This window comes from Zea mays, chromosome 3 (assembly GCF_902167145.1).
Source record: "Zea mays cultivar B73 chromosome 3, Zm-B73-REFERENCE-NAM-5.0, whole genome shotgun sequence".
In the NCBI taxonomy this organism is placed as follows: Eukaryota; Viridiplantae; Streptophyta; class Magnoliopsida; order Poales; family Poaceae; genus Zea; species Zea mays.
The window spans coordinates 84,242,502-84,259,254 of record NC_050098.1 but is presented as its reverse complement, the minus strand read 5'-3'; the positions used below and the strand labels follow the sequence as shown (position 1 = coordinate 84,259,254).

Below are 16,753 nucleotides of genomic sequence, written 5' to 3'. Positions count from 1 at the left end.
AGTACCACAATCTCACTCGAAGGTGAGTCACAGAGCAAATACAATAAAGCATAAAACCATACATGTCACAATGTTAAATTATTACATCACCATCATCATCATCGGAGTTTTTGCAAAAGTAACCATCATTGTTCGAAATGCAGCGGAATAAAACTAACGGTAATTAAACAGAGAGATGGGGAAGCCTGTCCCATCACTGCTCATGCTCCTCCTCAGCCGAGGCAGGGTCCCACTCAACAGTCCAACCCGGTGGCAAGGTGGACGGCGAAGTTATCCCAGCAACCATCTCCTCCAGAGAACCTGTAAAAAATTATGCCACAAGCAAGGCTGAGTATACTAATACTCAGCTAGACTTACCCGGTGTGAGGAGTCTACTCCTCTACCTCTAGACATGCAGTTGTTTGGCTGTGGGGTTTGGTTGCCAAAAGCACTAGCTGAGTTTCTAAATCAAGATTTTAACTTAGTCAAAGTTAAGTGTGACTCTCTTAAGGCTAAAAGTGGACTATCTACTCATACATGGTAGCAGGCATTATTAGCAATCAACATCTTATCTCAACTCATCAGACTTCCACTTATTACTCAATGCAGTACAATGGATCAAACAGTCTCATTAGCTGCGAGAAGCAGACGATTCGAATCGAGTTTTTATCCTTGCAAGGTAAACCTAAACACACGACATGCAGGGGCACTCCGTCCCCACACACATCAACCGTCCCCATCGATTCCCTGGCAACAGATCAGGGCTCACCGCCTTGGCGTACAATGCCCCACTGACCCCGACTGGCCGTCGTGCAGTGACCGCACTTGTACCCACCATAACCGGAATGGGAGACCTCGTCTCAGGTCGCGTGAGGGGATATGTCTGCGGGCAGGTTCACTCAGGTACTAGGCTTACCGATTTACCATATTTCTCGGTATGTGTTTAGTACGTTCAAACGCTTGACACAGGTATCCGCACGTTAATCCTTATTCCATTTTCCATCTCGGGAACAACCAATCCCCATGGATTGTTGTCCACCAACTAGTATCATGACAGTGTGAAAGTGGGTACAATCAATTTCCTGATCTCGCGCGAGTGCTAGAAAAATCACTCGTCTTCTACCGAGATCCTAATTAAATAAAGCAACTACTCGACCTGTCATACTAGTATTCATCTCAAAAGGATTCCTGAGATCATGCAACTAGGGTTTCAAACAATTCCTACACCTAAGTGCACAATCAATCCTACAATCATTAAGTGAAGTAAAATAGCATAAATAACAGGTTATGCATAAAACCGGGGCTTGCCTTCCAAAGCAGTGGCTGGCAGGTCCTCTTGTGCAGACTCGGGTGCTGGATCTGGGGCTACCTCCTGAGCAGCTCCTTGCTCCGGCACGAGGATGTACTCTCCGTCAGCAAGATTACAGTCTATCGAAATGCAATGAACATGTATGTCATGATTATGCAAGATTTAAGAACATTAAGCTAAAGAAACTAAGTTAAGAAGTAACTTAGGGTTTTCTTAGTCACGCGGGGCTTCTAGTGGTATATATATATATAGATACATAGACTTATGACCCTTTAAGCTTAGGTTTTCTTTTAGGATAACATAGTGGTTTGGTATTGCCTTGATACATTTTAGTGGACAGATTACAAAGGTTTTAGGATAACCTTAATTCACATTATTCTTTTTCCTTTCATTAATTCCCATTTAGGGTTTCTAGGGTAGGTTTGAACTACAACAGGGTTTTAATAATTTCCAAAAAAAATTCTGTAAAAATTACAGTGGGTTGCCCTTTGCTATTCTAACTTGTTTTAAGAAGTTGAGGCTTTAAGTACAAAGGCTAGGCTTTAAACAAAAATAACAAGAGTTAGGCAAAATGGGCCACTTTACACTACACCTCTTAGTTAGGGGTAGGTTCTGTCCTAAAGGTTATTTTTGCTGGCATCCCATAGTAATAATAGGTCTTTGTGCTAAAAATCACAGAGAACTAAGGGGTGGTTATTTAGTTATGATTTTCTTAAGTTTAATGTCAAAAAGGCACTTTCTACTACATTATTATTTGAAAAATGTCAAACAGCAGATTTCATATTTTTCCTAAGTTCTCTCTAATAAAACAATAGTTATCCCAAGGGTGGGGGTGTTTTTACCTTGGGGTTATTTTTGTAGAGTTTTTCTAAGTTTCACTTGTTTTATTAAAACAAAAGAGATCTTACTTATTTTACACTAAAAAAGGGTATGATATATTTTTCCAGTGAACTATATTGAATAAGTAACCTGACAAAAATAGAGGTACTCTCTGGTTCATTAATTAAATTACATTTTCTATTTTCCCTATCCTTAAGCATATTCTAGAATAAGGGGTAAAACTAACTTAAATGGAGTGGACAGAGAGGTTCAACATTTTTAAACAGGTTAGTAGGTAATTATAAACTTCCCCAATTTTTCCTAACCCTAGTCAATTAGCCTAATTATTTTTCTTACTATTATTTAGCTTTTGGCCAAAACTAACATTAAATCAGAACTTTTAAGTTTTCTACAGCACCAAGGGGTTTTATATTTTTCTTAAATAGGTTACATTAATTGGAGTCTGACAAAATTTGTTTGACCAAATTTGGATGAACTAATCATAAGTTATGAATTTTTTTAAAGCCTCTGTTCAATTTAAAATAGAATTTAAAAAGAGTTTCCTGGAAAAACAGTTTACACCGAGGTCTCTGGGTTTAAACTAAATCCACCTTCGCAAATCTACCCCCACGCCACTATTCCCCTGTGTCTCTGACATTTCACAAAACCCCCTGACCTTCTCTCCCTCTCACCCGCAGTCCTTCCCCTTATGCAAACAGTAACCGCGGGAAAGAAAAGGGCGGCGCGGCTTACCGGCGGCGAGGGAGGTCCGGCGAAGGGTGGGGTTGGCTCGGGGAGACTCTGGCGGTCACGTCGAGGTACGGCCCGACGTCGGAGATGGCCGGAATCGCCCAGGTCCACACGTGCAGGCGGGTGTCCTCGTCGGCGGCGAGTATACCGGCCAAACCACGACGAACTGGTTCAATCCAAGGGCACGGTGAGCTTCACGGGGTCACGCAGCGACTGTGTGCACAAGGAATCGAAGGATGGTGGAGTGGTTTACCCGGTCCACGTACTCCGGCGGGGTCGAGAGCTCCAGCGAGCGTGGACTGGCTTCTCCGGCGAAGTAAACTCCGATTCCTTGCTCGGGGAGCCTCACGGAGGTGTGCACAGGCTTCTCCGAGGGCTGGACGGGGTTGGGAATGGCTCTATTGGCCGGTCTATGGTGACAGAGGGATTGGGCGGCCGCGGACTCGCTGCGCACGGGCAAACGGCGACGAGCTAACTCCGGTGAGGTGTGGAGGGTGCGCGGAAGGGTGTAGTCGAAGCCTGGGAGGGCTTTATAAGCTCGGGCGCGGGCCACGGCGTGGGTTTGGCTCGGGCGCGGCGCGGGGCATGCGGGGAACGTGCGCGAACGTGCTCTGGCGCGGGCAGAAGGCGTCGAACACGTGGAGGTGAGTTTCTTCCAGTGTTCAAACGTCTCCAGAGATCGCAAACGTGCGAATCTCGCCATGAAACCGGCGCAGACCTCCTCCTGGCACCTAGGGCTATCTCACATGTGTGAGTTCCAAGGGATGATACGCCCTAGATCGGGAGATAGACGGGCGCCAAATTTGGCTTGTCTCTCTGCCCACTCAGCGACAAAACTGATGTCAAGTGCTGTCAAACGTCTGAGTCTCGGTCTCAAATTTTTCCAGGGGGTGCCTTAAGTGGTATACCACATTTTTGGTATAGAACCCAAGTGGTTTTGGCGCCATCTTCAAAGTGAACACGACTGGTCTTTGGATTAGGGCTAAAATGTGACTTAGAGGGAAATAGAGAGCTCTAGCTCTCTCTCCACTTGGAGATTTGAATTGGGGTTTCTCCAGGGGTCTTTTTGCAATATTTCCCTCCCTTAATTGATGGTTATAATGTTGCTTAGGGTTTGGGCAAAGGTTACACACACTTTGCACCCTTGTTCACTCTCTTTCCCCCCCCCCCTTACTTAGGGTTTTGGAAGATAGGGTTTAGGAGAGGTCTAGGGTTCTTCTCCCCTATTATCCAAGGTAGTAAGTGTGCAAGGATTAGAGTAATGCTTCTTTTGTCATTGGCAACTTGATTAGCACATGATCTCCAAAGTTCTTATGTGGTGCCCTAAGTCTTTACCCTTGTGAACACAGCTTCTAGTGCCAAAGTGGCTCTAGCCAAGGTAACACCTGGGGTGTTACAAGTATGGCCACTTGTGGAAAAGTGGGAAATGCCAAAAGAAACCATCAGCAAACCTGATGAAGGTGGACTAGTTAGGCTAAAATATACCTTCAGATATGAAGATCAGTTTGTCAAGCCAGATGATGACTGGCTGAAATGTGTTGAGGCCACAAGCGATTAACTGCTTGGACCATACTCGAAGGCAGAAGATACTGCACTGTCTGCAGCCTTCGGAGGCTGAAACAAGAAAAGACTCAATCGAGTATTTGATGCCATTGGGTTCGTCTATCCTGACTACCGTTACCCAACACGGGGTCAAAAAAGGAAAGATACGGCTTCTGCGAAGGAAGTTGCTTCAGCCGCTCCTAGTGAGCCAGTGCCGGAGATGAAAAAGATGAAGGTTCTTACGCACCGGCCACGCTATATTGAACCGGCCATAGTGCCTGAATTTGTCGGTGAAACCTCTTCGGCCCCCGAAGCCAAGGAGCCGACTCCCCTGCCGAATATTGAAGAGCCGGTCATAATGCCGGAGATAGAGAAAATAGAAGAACCAAAGGCTAAAGAAACAAGGACATCTGAAATTTTAAGTCCTTCAGCAAAAGTTGAAGTACCAAAAAGCCAAAAGGGTCCAGCAATGACTCCCAAAAGAAAAAAGATGGTTAATGTACTGGATGTATTGGAGACAATAAAGTCTTCAAGCACTACTCCGAAAAAAATTGCCGAAACTCCCGAATTGCAAATCGAAGCCTTTGGTGCCGAAACTTCAAAGCACCAAGCTGAGACTGAAGCTGGGCCTTCAGAGCCCACCAAGGTGAAATCCTTGGAAACCAAAGAAACAGAAGCAGCAGAACAAATTTTGGCTGAAGAAACTGGCACTGCCGCCCCCGAAGCATTTTCCGAAGCTTTCAATTATATTTTACGACATGCTTCGGGGAAAGAGTTGACTGAAAAAGAAAAGCAAGAGGCTCAGTTCTATGCCCAAAAACTAAAATATCCAAAGGGGGCGTTGATATTCAACGACAGTGGAGAAGAAGACTTCTTGTATTGTCTCCATGACAGCAAGGAGATTTCTGTCTGTCGGGAGATGAGCAAGAGCTTCGGATTCCCAACATTAGAAGACGGGCTCTCGGTGTTGTCAAAAAACGAGCTGGCCAACAGCTTGGCGTACAATAGCTTAAAGGTGAAAAAATGAGATCTTTGTATTATTTCTTGAAACCAAAATTTTTCGTTTGCCTGAACTTATTAACGCATTTTTACAGGGCCTTATCCTTAGCAATGCCCTCAGGGCCCAAAAAGATGTCGAAGACGAAGGATGTACCATAGCCTTGAGCAACCTTCGTTCCGAAGTAATTGAACTAAGGAATGAAGGTCTCAAAAGGAATGAAGGTCTCAAAAAAGATAAAATATTACACTCGTTAGTGAATAAAATAAAAGAAGATGAAGCTGCTTTCAAAGTTCAAGCTGAGGCTCAGAAGCGCGAAATTGAAGATCTTCGGAAACAGCTAGTCAGAGCTAAAGAAGAGTGCACACTTGAAGAAACAAAACGAGAAATTAGTGAACAATGGGCCAATCATTTAGAAAAAAACGTTGAAGAGCTTCGTGCATCCAAGAAAAGGTGTTATGAAAAATCTATAGAATGTGTTAAGAAAATAAGAACCAGCTTCGCCAGCGTTGGCGCATTCTCAAGTGAGGAAAACTTCATAAGGGGTGACCCCGAAGGCCCAATTGGATGGATCAGTCACGAAGCTGAAGCTTTTGAAGAAGTTTTGAATAGCCGCGGAGACATATGTGTCTTTTCGGGTGCCATGGGGATTGCCACTATTTTGGAGAGGAAAGGTTGTGACCATGTGAAATCCTTGGCACAATCCGAAGCCGCCTTATCTTCTGAAGATATGAAAGACCCCTCGGCCAAAGCAAGCCTGGTCGGTGGAAAATTTTTCACCGACATCTGGGACAATGGTGGCCGGGAGATGGCCCAAGAAATTATACAAAAAGCGAGAAAGGTATTCATGACGATAGAAAAGTAGCAGAGGCCGCTGAGAAAAGTGCGGATCTCGAAGGGCAAATAGGTATTGACTAGTAGTTTTTGGCTCTTTGTTGTAATTTTTTGATTTCGAACTTGTTTACACTTTGTAACACAGCCACACTTTCTCCTCCTCAGAGCCTGCCGAGCCATCGGCGGTCCCCCACGCGAAGGGGACGACGAAATTAGAAAGATGGCCGAAGCTATCATGGATAAAGTTGTTGATCAACTACTAAACGAAGCTGCAGAAGTAGTTCTAAGTGAAGATTAGATGTTATTGTAAAAATATTTGGAATGTAATATTTGTTGAACAACATGTGTAATATTTTGTAACTTTGAATGTGATATATAAGCTATTTATGGTTCAATTCTTTACGATGCATGAAACTTTACATACATACCGTTTTTTGAGCCTTCGGCGAAAAAACACCTTCCGTTCTTTTAATGCTTCGTAAATAATATCCGTATTTTCATAAAAACATCCAATTGTCGTAAAATCAGTAACCAATAGATCTTTTCATTTCGGAGTTTGACGAAGGTATGCTTCTTCGATAATTATTCTTGTGCCCTGGCACTGTTTCTTCGAAACAATCTTCGAATATCAACATTGAACCCCCTTCTTGCGTCATTGATGCAATATGATGTATGATGTTATGCTATGCAAATGATGTGATGATGTTATGCAAAATGATATTTGCCGAAGATCTACGTTTATTTTTCACTGTAAGCCTCCCTTAGGAGCTTCTTCGCCTTTTACTTTCAGCGGAATCAGCGTTTATTTTTCGCTGTAAACCTCCCTTAGGAGCTTCTTCGCCTTTTACTTTCAGCGGAATCAGCGTTTATTTTTCGCTGTAAGCCTCCCTTAGGAGCTTCTTCGCCTTTTACTTTCAGCGGAATCAGCGTTTATTTTTCGCTGTAAGCTCTGCATTCCCTTTGGAACGACTTTTGAGCAGAAAACTTACGCTACGCTCCCTTAAGAACGACTTTTTGTTATTTCGAAGGTTCTTCCTGTAACCATAAATTCTTATGCTTCGGCAACTTCGCCATTCTGCGGAGAAGGTATATTTTTACTGTGGCGAAAACGAAGCTATTACAAGAAATTGAAAACGACAAGAAGCACTTAGGCTTTCAACAATTGTTCCTTATTAAAAAGAAAATGATACTGAATGCAAAAACTGCTGCCAAGGTAGGATATTTGTTAGTAAATATGCTTCGATTCTGGCACAGTACTATTGACTGTGCGAGCTTCGGACTCTTCTCTGAAGTCCCGTTGGAGATGAGTATGCTGACTCCCTTCTGGCTGCTGGCCTCGTTGCATTGGTGGTGGCGGTGGAGGCTGTTGCCAAGATGCCTGAGGTTGGCTTGCCGAAGCAACAGAAGGTGCAGGCTGGTTGCCTACATACTCTGGAATGTAAGGCGAATGGTACGAAGCAGTATGAATGACTTGCTTCGGCTGGCTCTGTTGGGCTGCAGCTTCTGCTATCTCCTTTTGTTTCTGGATGGTAACATGGCACATCCTGGTGGTGTGACCCTTGTCCTCACCACATAATAAGCAATAAATTTTTCTGGGCTGATCCCCAAATCTTCCTCCGAAGAACCTGGCACCTCTGCCCCTTGGACCTGGAGGCCGAGGATAGCTCTGCTGCTGCCCCGAAGCCTGGGAGGAATATTGCGGCCTCTGCTGCTGGCTTCCCCTGTCATCAGTATGAGTGGAATGAATCGATCTGACATGTCTGGGATGAAACCTCCCTCCGAAGCCCCTGGCTATTTCGGAGAATCTGTAAGCTTCCTCCCTTCTCTGTCGAAAGTCATTGTCAGCGCGGATGTATTCATCCATCTTCTGAAGCAATTTCTCCAGAGTCTGAGGCAGTTTCCTGGCAAAGTATTGGGCTGAAGGTCCCGGCCGAAGCCCTTTAATCATGGCCTCAATGACAATTTCATTGGGCACTGTTGACGCTTGTGCCCTCAGGAGTAAGAACCTTCAGACATACGCCTGAAGATATTCTTCGTGATCTTGGGCGGTGACCGGCTTCGTTTGAAACCCTTGGAAACTGGTGATCAGCATATCCTTCAGCTTCTGCCATGATGTGATTGTTCCTGGCCGAAGGGAGGAGTACCAGGTTTGTGCAACGTTCTTGACAGCCATAACGAAAGACTTCTCCATGACTGCAGTATTGCCACCATAAGAAGATATTGTTTGCTTCGTAGCTCATCAGGAACTGCTTCGGATCTGAATGTCCGTCGTACATGGGGAGTTGAGGTGGCTTGTAAGACGGAGGCCAAGGTGTAGCCTGCAGTTCTGCTGACAGAGGAGAAGCATCATCAAAAGCAAAATTTCCATGATGAAAATTCTCATATATACCAATCCTCCTCGTTGAAGAAGCCCTCCTTATGAAGCTCTCTGTGCTAAGGCCTTCGGTTCTGCTCATCCTGAGTAAGATGGCGAACTTCTTCGGAGGCTTCGTCTATCTGCCTCTGCAAGTCGGCTAGCCTAGCCATCTTTTCCTTCTTCCTTTGGACCTGCTGATGGAGCATCTCCATATTTCTAATCTCTTGATCCAAGTCATCCTCCTGAGGCGTTGGACTGGTGGGCTTCCTCTTCTGGCTTCGGGCCTCCCGAAGAGAGAGGGTCTCCTGGTTGGGGTCCAGCGGCTGCAGAGCGGCAGCCCCTATTGCTGAAGCTTTCTTTGGCGGCATGACGAAGGTCTATGCTTGCCGAAGGTGTTCGAAACTCAAAAAGTGGAAGTGAGTTCACCGGAGGTGGGCACCAATGTTGGGGACTTGTTCTCAAATGCTAAGAGTTAAGAACAAGGCAACATAAAAAGTGTTAAATTTTAAAGTCCTTCGTCCTTCGAGACATTATTTCCCTTCGGATATAATGAATTCCGGACGAAGGTTGTGAAGGAAAAACCTTCGTAAGCACAATAAATGATGAAGAAGAATTCATATGCAAGATACGAAAAATAACATAAACACTTAAACATTATTATCAACTTATTTTTATTTGCATTACCATATCAACAATAACAAATTATAAATGTACCTTTGGTTTGAAGGAAAGCAAGGGTACAAGCGTGATGCAAAAAGCGAATGCCAAGTCAGCGTGAACAGTACGGGAGTACTGTCCATCTATTTATAGGCAAGGGACGCAGCCCATGTAAAATTACATTCATGCCCTTTACATTTGCTAATGACTCTATAATAATTCTTCGAGGTCTAATTTGCCTTTTCATCTTTAAGTCGGTTCCCCTTTTCTGCTGCTATGCCGAAGCTTTCCTTCGCACAGCTTCGTGATTACCTTGTCCTTCGTCATAATCACCTTTCATCTCGCTCAAGCTTCGTCCTGACCATGCTCTGTATGCTCATGATCCGAATCCGAAGATACCTATTCACATATTTCACTTGGAAAACATTGTCAAATTATGTTTTTGAGGACCTTCGGAAGCCGAAGGCCCCCAACAGTTGTCCAGTTCCATTCAGGCTTCGTCCTACAGTCAACATTGCTCTGATACCACTTTTGTCACACCCGGGTTTTAGGGGTCCAAGAACCGGGCGCGAACATAATCACCAGGTGTGATGGGACCAAGTCTCACACATATGATGAATCATGGCACAGGATCGAATGTCACATCTTTACTAAATAACAGGAATTCTATACAAAATAAATAAATAATTACATTATAAGGACACAACGGTCCAGCAACTCAAAGTTGATTGGGAGACGACGTCCTAGACCTCTCACGAACTCGTCACAGCATCATCCACACGCCTCATCCTATGGTACTTGTTTTAGACCTATGGGGGGTGTGAGACAGCAAGAGTGAGCTCACATATGTTCATAGCTCAACAAGTTGTGGGGAATAATGTGCATGAACTCGCCAAAGGTGGGAGGTCATGTGAAGTGTAAGGCTTACCAAAGAGGATAGTTAGAGCTGAGCATTGCTTTTAAAGTTGGTCAAAATTTTATTAGCAATTATTAAGTATAAGTAAATACTAACCCAATTAAGTAGTAGAACAAAAGTAACAACAACACCTGCAATGCAATGCATATGACCAATTGAATTTAGTTTTATAAATTAATCATGTGAGTGTTCGAGCTGCTCATGACCGTGAGCACGGCTAGTATACTAGTTTTACACTATGTAGAGGTTGTGCATCTTTACCCACAAGTCATGTTACTCATCTGCCAAGAGATGGCCAATCCCATACACCTCTACCGAGGAGGCGAGGCAGGGTAACACTACAAGGCCTTTACAAAGTTCCACTAGCTTCAGAAAACCCGCTACAGTTTATAGGAAGCTCCAGTGCAGGAATCCCTCGCTTGACCGCCATCGCAGCAAAATCAACCAAGGACCTCCCTACACTGACCACTCCCCTACTGCCCTTGCCCCTTTCGGGTAAGGTAGTCATCCACTAGCTTTCCTATTTAATCAGCCAAGGGCGTCCCATTAAACCCTTGTGGTAGCACTGTTTTCCTGGGTGGTTCTCCATGTTCCCATTAACATAATGATCGTATCATGAACAGTAAATAATGAACATATAATAAAAAGTGTAATCATGAGTAGTGAATATCTCTATACCCAAAACCACATAAAGCAATAGCATACACTATCCAAAAATTTAGTAGTAAAACCAGTGTAAAACAAGGTATAAAGATAGTCAAAATCTAGGGTAACCTATTAGGTCCCATTAAAATTAACCTATGCAGATCATTATGATTAATAAGAACATGACTGTGTAAAAAGGAAGTGATCAAGGGCACAACTTACCTGGGACTTGAGATTCTAGGTACCGGGATGATCTTCAGACGACTCGCGGCCTCGTGCTAGTCGTAGCAATACAAACAAACAGTGTATAGGCAAAATTAACATCACACCAAACATAAACACAAACTGCATAATAATGATCTATGTGTTGCTTCGAGATCGTGAGTTTGAGAATTGCTAAAATCGGAGTTACGACTACAGAGTTATGGTAACTAAAGATTTAAGTGTTGGATATAAAAGAAATTAAGTGCATAAATCCTACCTATGTTTCATAACAAACTAGGGTTACCAGATGATAAAAAATATTAATATGAATTTATTGCAACTGGAACAGGTCAAATTGGAGTTAAGATGGACTTAATATGAATTAAACAAGTTTTTGAAATTATTTCTATAAAAAAACCAATTTCTATTCTAATTCTAAATATTTCTAATGGTTCTAGACTGCGAACACGATTATTATAAACCCCAGGGTCTAGCGTGCAAATAACAGGACCTAATGTGAATTACTTTTACACACATGAGGATGGTGGGTTGATTTTAAGAAAGCATAGGGTCTCTTTTACAAAATTTCTATGTCGAAGGGGTATCGTGGCGCCACAGCCGTTGGATTACCATTCTAGGGTAGATTAGATCGACCCAACATGAAATCTTGGTCGTGGGATCCATAATTGACGCCCCGGATTTTAAAACGTCTAAATCGATTCTCACGCGTCTGATTCAGATAAGACGGCCTAGGCTCCATCAACCCAAACCGACATTCCACCTCTAATATGGACCGTTGTTGCCGATCCAACGGCTAGGGATACCTTCTTCCACCTCCCGTCAATCAGCAGCGACAGAGCGTGAGCTCCCGCGATGGCGGGCTGGCCCATGGCGGTGCTCACGGCGGGCAACTGTCTAGGCGATCCCGTGAACGGCATCGAGTGCAAGGAGTCGCTACGGGAAGCTAGCCACGCGACATAAGGAAGGTCCAGGGATCATTACCGGTTCTCACCGTAGTAAGAGGACTCCATGGCTGGAGCCTGACTAGCTTCATCCATGGCGGTAGCTACTCCTTTCTCTCCTCTAACTCGACGCTTCTCGCTCGGCTTCCTCGGCAGGTGAACTCATCGGCCACAGGATGGAGCAAGGGCCCCGTCCTGTCTTATACCGCAGCGGAATACACAATTCAAGCTAATCGCAATGAACCTGCGTCGTTTTATGCGCCCAACTTCTGGATGGATTCGGCGAGGAGAGGAAGCAGCTGACAGCGTTGGCCCACCAAACCAAGATGCTTCAAGCCACGAAATAAGGAGTTTGGCCAGGGGGCCGCAGATTAGCGCATGCGCCTTCCACCATAATCGCTCGGCGGACCGGGTGGATGACGATATGATTCGAGGCTCCGGATTTATACACCGGTCCAAGGATCGTAACAACCTCCCCGCAGGAAACGTGGTTAGCTACAGTTTGTTGTGATGTCGTAGATGTCGAGCGGGACCTAGAGGATAGCGACGACTAGAGATGCATGCGTCCGGTGAGTGCTGGCTGGGATGGAAACGAGCACTGCGTGAGAGGCTTGCATGCTTATGTCACTTCTTAGGTCATACTGAGGTAAGCTCCGGCCAAATAAATAAAAAAAAGATTAAAAGCCGTATGACAAGTGCATGTGAGCTATCTAGTGAAATTGGTCCAACCTGTATATTTTTCTTTCTTTTGTCTCCTCTTTTCTCTCTCTTATTTTTAGTCTAAATTTCTAATCAGTTTCAAATAGGTTTTAAATTTATAAATTCAATTTATATTCATAATCAAGATCACAACGTGAATGCTAAATATCACTTTATTTATTTATTTATTTACGTATTATATTGTTCATTTATGCAAATGCTTTCATATATAAAGTACACACACATTATCTTCCTTCTTTAAAGAAAATAATATTTTGAACTCAATAATAATTACCTATTCGACTTAGTAGAAAATAATTTCTAGGGAATAATCTTTATTATAATTTACTTTTAATTTGAAACTTTTAGACGGCATTTATAAGAACATTATTAACTAGACTCATATAAGGATCTTCTCATTTTATATTTTATTAGCAACACCATTTATTTAGACCTTAGAAGAATCTTTTTAACAAATCCAAAATAAATTTTGGGTTTTACACTAGGGTTTTGCGAAATCGAACCCGCGATCCTTCCCCTAATGGAACAGTGACCGCGGAGGAGGAAAAGGACGGAGGGGCTTACCGGCGGCGAGGTTGCTCCGGTGAGGGGTCGGGCGAGGTCCGGGGGTCTCTAGAGATCACGTCGAGGTACGGATCGTCAGCGATGGCGGTCGGAGTAGGTCGGTCCACGTGCGCAGGCGGGGGAGCTCATCGGCGGCGAGGAATCCGGCCTAACCAGGGTGGTACAGTTCAATTGAATGGGTCAGGGAGCTTCACCAGAGATCAAGGAAGATGTGTGCGCGAGAAATTTGAGAATGTCTCACCGGATTGCTCGATCTACGCGCGGCCGCGAGCGACCAAAGTCCGGCGAAGGCGATCCTAGGTCTCCGGTGAGGTTCTGCCGGGTCCGAGAGCTTGGAAAGCTTCACGGGCCACTAGCGAAGCTAACCGAGTGACAGGCGCAACTTGGACGTGGCTGGAGTGAGCTGGTCGTGGTGGCCGAGGCTCGGGCAGTGATGGCGGGCGGAGGAGAGCTCGCCGGAGCTAAGGGAGGGGTGTCTGGCCAGCGAGGGTGAGCGCGGAGTGAGGTGAGGCATGCCCGAGGGTGGTTTTAAAGGCGCGGGTGAGCACGGTCGAGGGGGGCTCTGACAAACGCTCGAGGCGTGCGCGGGCGAGCGCCAGTGCGCGCTCTGGCGTCTGGGCACGGCGTCGAGCACGAGGCAGCGCAGAGAGAGGTCGTGTTCAAGCGTGGATTGGCTCCAAATCTTTGAAATTATGTCCATGATCCCGTTGAGAGATCTCTTCCCCTAACATTCCTTTGTCGTTTATTTGTGGAGGCTTATGGGTTTCGCTGACTGGATCAAGAGATATGGAGGGGTGAAGTTGGGTTTGTCTCGCTGCTGAACACTGAGAGAAGATCCCGGGTTTGACGTGTCCAGGGCACGCGTCCCGATGCCATCTTTAGGTATGAGGTAGAGGGTTAGTTAGGCACATTTTTGTCAATGGGAGCTTAGAGTATTGAGATAGAGATCAAGGTGAACGCGCTCGGTTTTGGTTTAGAGGCTGAAAATTCAGAACTCTGAATTTCAGATTTCCCCATTAAACCTCCACTAGAATGGCTTGCTTGGAGTTTTTAACAAACTATTTTTGCCAAACTTTTATAATCTTTATTGTATCTTAGTTAGTGTATTCCAATTTTTATAATTGGCCTAAGCCATGATTCCATGTTTTTCATGGTTCTTTTATCCCTTTTCTTCCTTTCTACTTAAGTGGCTTAATTAGGGTTGGTCTAGGGTTTCAACATTTTTTCCTTTTTTTGAAAACCTCATTTGTTTTAGACATGATTCTTTAGATATAACTTAGTGGATCTTTTATCTTTAAGTTGACTGGTGCCTCTTGTTCAATTGGGTTTACATGAAATGATGGTACTTGAGTTAGCACTGAGAAGAAACCCTAGGTGACACTGGGGTGTCACATTAACTATGGAGTTTCTAAGTTATATTATTTATTTTTATACTTAAAATCAATTTCGGAATTCATGTCGTATTTTCTGAAGGACCTTAGGACGGAGGTTGATAATCTTTAAAAGTCTGGGGTCAAACATACAAATAACAGGACCAAACCGCCACATTCTCTACATAGAAGGGGACATCAAGTTAGTTTTAAGAAACCATAAGGTCTCTTTAGTAAAACTGCACTGGTTGGCATCTAGCGTGCGCTTAGATCCGCAAGATTTGAGATCAACGGTCAGAAATAGAAACCGAACTGGTACTTTACACCTACTAACTGATCGATGATCCACGAATGGGATCTCTACTACCCAAGGTCTGCTCTCACGCACAGATTATGTGATCGACGATCTAAAAAATTCCTCAGCTTCAGTACTATAGTTCTACTAATTTTACTTCTTTTCTTGCATATTTCTTAATATCTAAATAAAAATCTAAACTTCCAGAAACAATATTGAACTAGTGGCTTTTCTATTTTTATTCTAAAGTTTACCTTGTCCAGAACCTAGTAAAATTTGTTTGAATAAATTTGGTCATAGTTTGTCCAAATTATGAATTTTTAAAGTTTTCGGCTGGTTAATTAAAGTGGATTTTTGAAAAAGAAAATGAAAATACGCTTCTAAATGGATCCCTGGTATTTTTCTCCCTTTTCCTTATGGATTGGTCCATGGTACACTATTCATCTGAGTCAAGGTCTTTATGCATAACCCCCTGGGCTTTTCTAACCTCTAATATGCGGTCCCTAGCTAGGTTTAACAGTATCCATAGTGAAAGAGACGGCAGAGCAGCTTACCGGCGTTGGTAGGGTTCCGACGAAGGGTCGGGTGAGGATGGGGAGCCTCTAGCGGTCACGTCGAGGTACGGGTCGGCGTCTATGGTGCCCGGAGCTGGTCTGGCCATGGACTCAGGCGTCAGAGCTTGTCGGTGATGTTTGTACCAGCCATACCACGACGGTATAGTTCAATTGGACCGCACAGGGAGCTTCACTAAGTGACAGGGAGTGTGTGTGTCTAGGGAATCGACGAATGTGTGGCTAGATTACCTAGACCGAGGGAACCGGTGGAAGGGACATGTCCGGCGAGGTGAATTGGCTTCTCCAACGAGGTAGTGTTCGGTCTGAGTGGCTGGGAAGCTTTGCTAGTCTCTAGGGAAGCTGACCGGGGAGCTAGACTGGATGGTGATAGGCTAGAGTGGCCGGGATATGGTGTTTTGGCGATTACCGACATCTAGTCACCAACAAAAAGTATGGGGCATGCGGGAGGGAAAGCTAAGGGGCTGGGGCTTCTTTTAGGCGAGGCTCGAGCTTGGGCGCGGTGCTAGGCACATGGTCAAGCCAATCAGAGCTCGTGGCGTGCGCGGGCGCGGTCAGAGCGTGCTCCCGAGTGCCAGCCGCGGTCAAACACGTGGAGGATTGCTTCCGCCCCTGTCCAAGCGTCTGTTTAGCTGCCCTTACGTGCATATCTCGGCAAGGTTCCCATGTAGAGTTTCTTCCCTGCTCCAAATCCTTTCTTTTCCATGTGAGTCCCGAGCTGAGATATGCTTAGGGTGAGGATAAACACTAGTGTCAAGTCGGGTCATTCACCCTGTTCGGGTCGCGACAAAAACCATGCCAAGGCGTGTTAAACGATTTTGGTTTGGTGTCAAACTTCACCAGGGCTTGTCTGAGGTAATTAGGTGCCACTTTGTCCATTCGACCACTTGGGTTTGAGTCTAGGAACTAGGTGAACACGATAGATTTTTGAATTCGGGTTGAGGGAGACTTAGAGAAAAGCTGACTTCTCCCTAGGGTTCTTCTAGTTGAGTGATCGATTTGGGGCAGTTTTAGATTTATTTTGGGGAAATTTCCTTAAAATCTTTAATATATATTTTATGATCTTCAACTTCTATATTTAGCCCAACTCAGGATACTGAATGCTTCATGTCTGTTTACCAAATTTCTGTTTTGTCTCACATGGCCCAAGTGATTAGAATTAGGGTTCTAAAATTTTCTTCTCTGTAATATGCACCATATGGTCAAGGTAAGCATCTTTGGATAACAACACTAGCTCACCCTTTGGTTGTTAAGTTGTGGTC

General features: G+C 44.5%; 1 long non-coding RNA gene across 1 annotated transcript; it reads right to left on the bottom strand.

Annotated features, from left to right (window-relative positions):
• Positions 1-1,368: 1,368 nt before the first annotated feature.
• Positions 1,369-12,371, bottom strand: LOC111591181 (uncharacterized). Its single transcript, XR_002750348.2, has 3 exons — positions 12,011-12,371; positions 11,027-11,082; positions 1,369-1,407 (listed from the first exon to the last, which is right to left on the bottom strand). It is a non-coding gene; the product is annotated as an uncharacterized lncRNA (long non-coding RNA).
• Between the last annotated feature and the right edge of the window lie 4,382 nt (positions 12,372-16,753).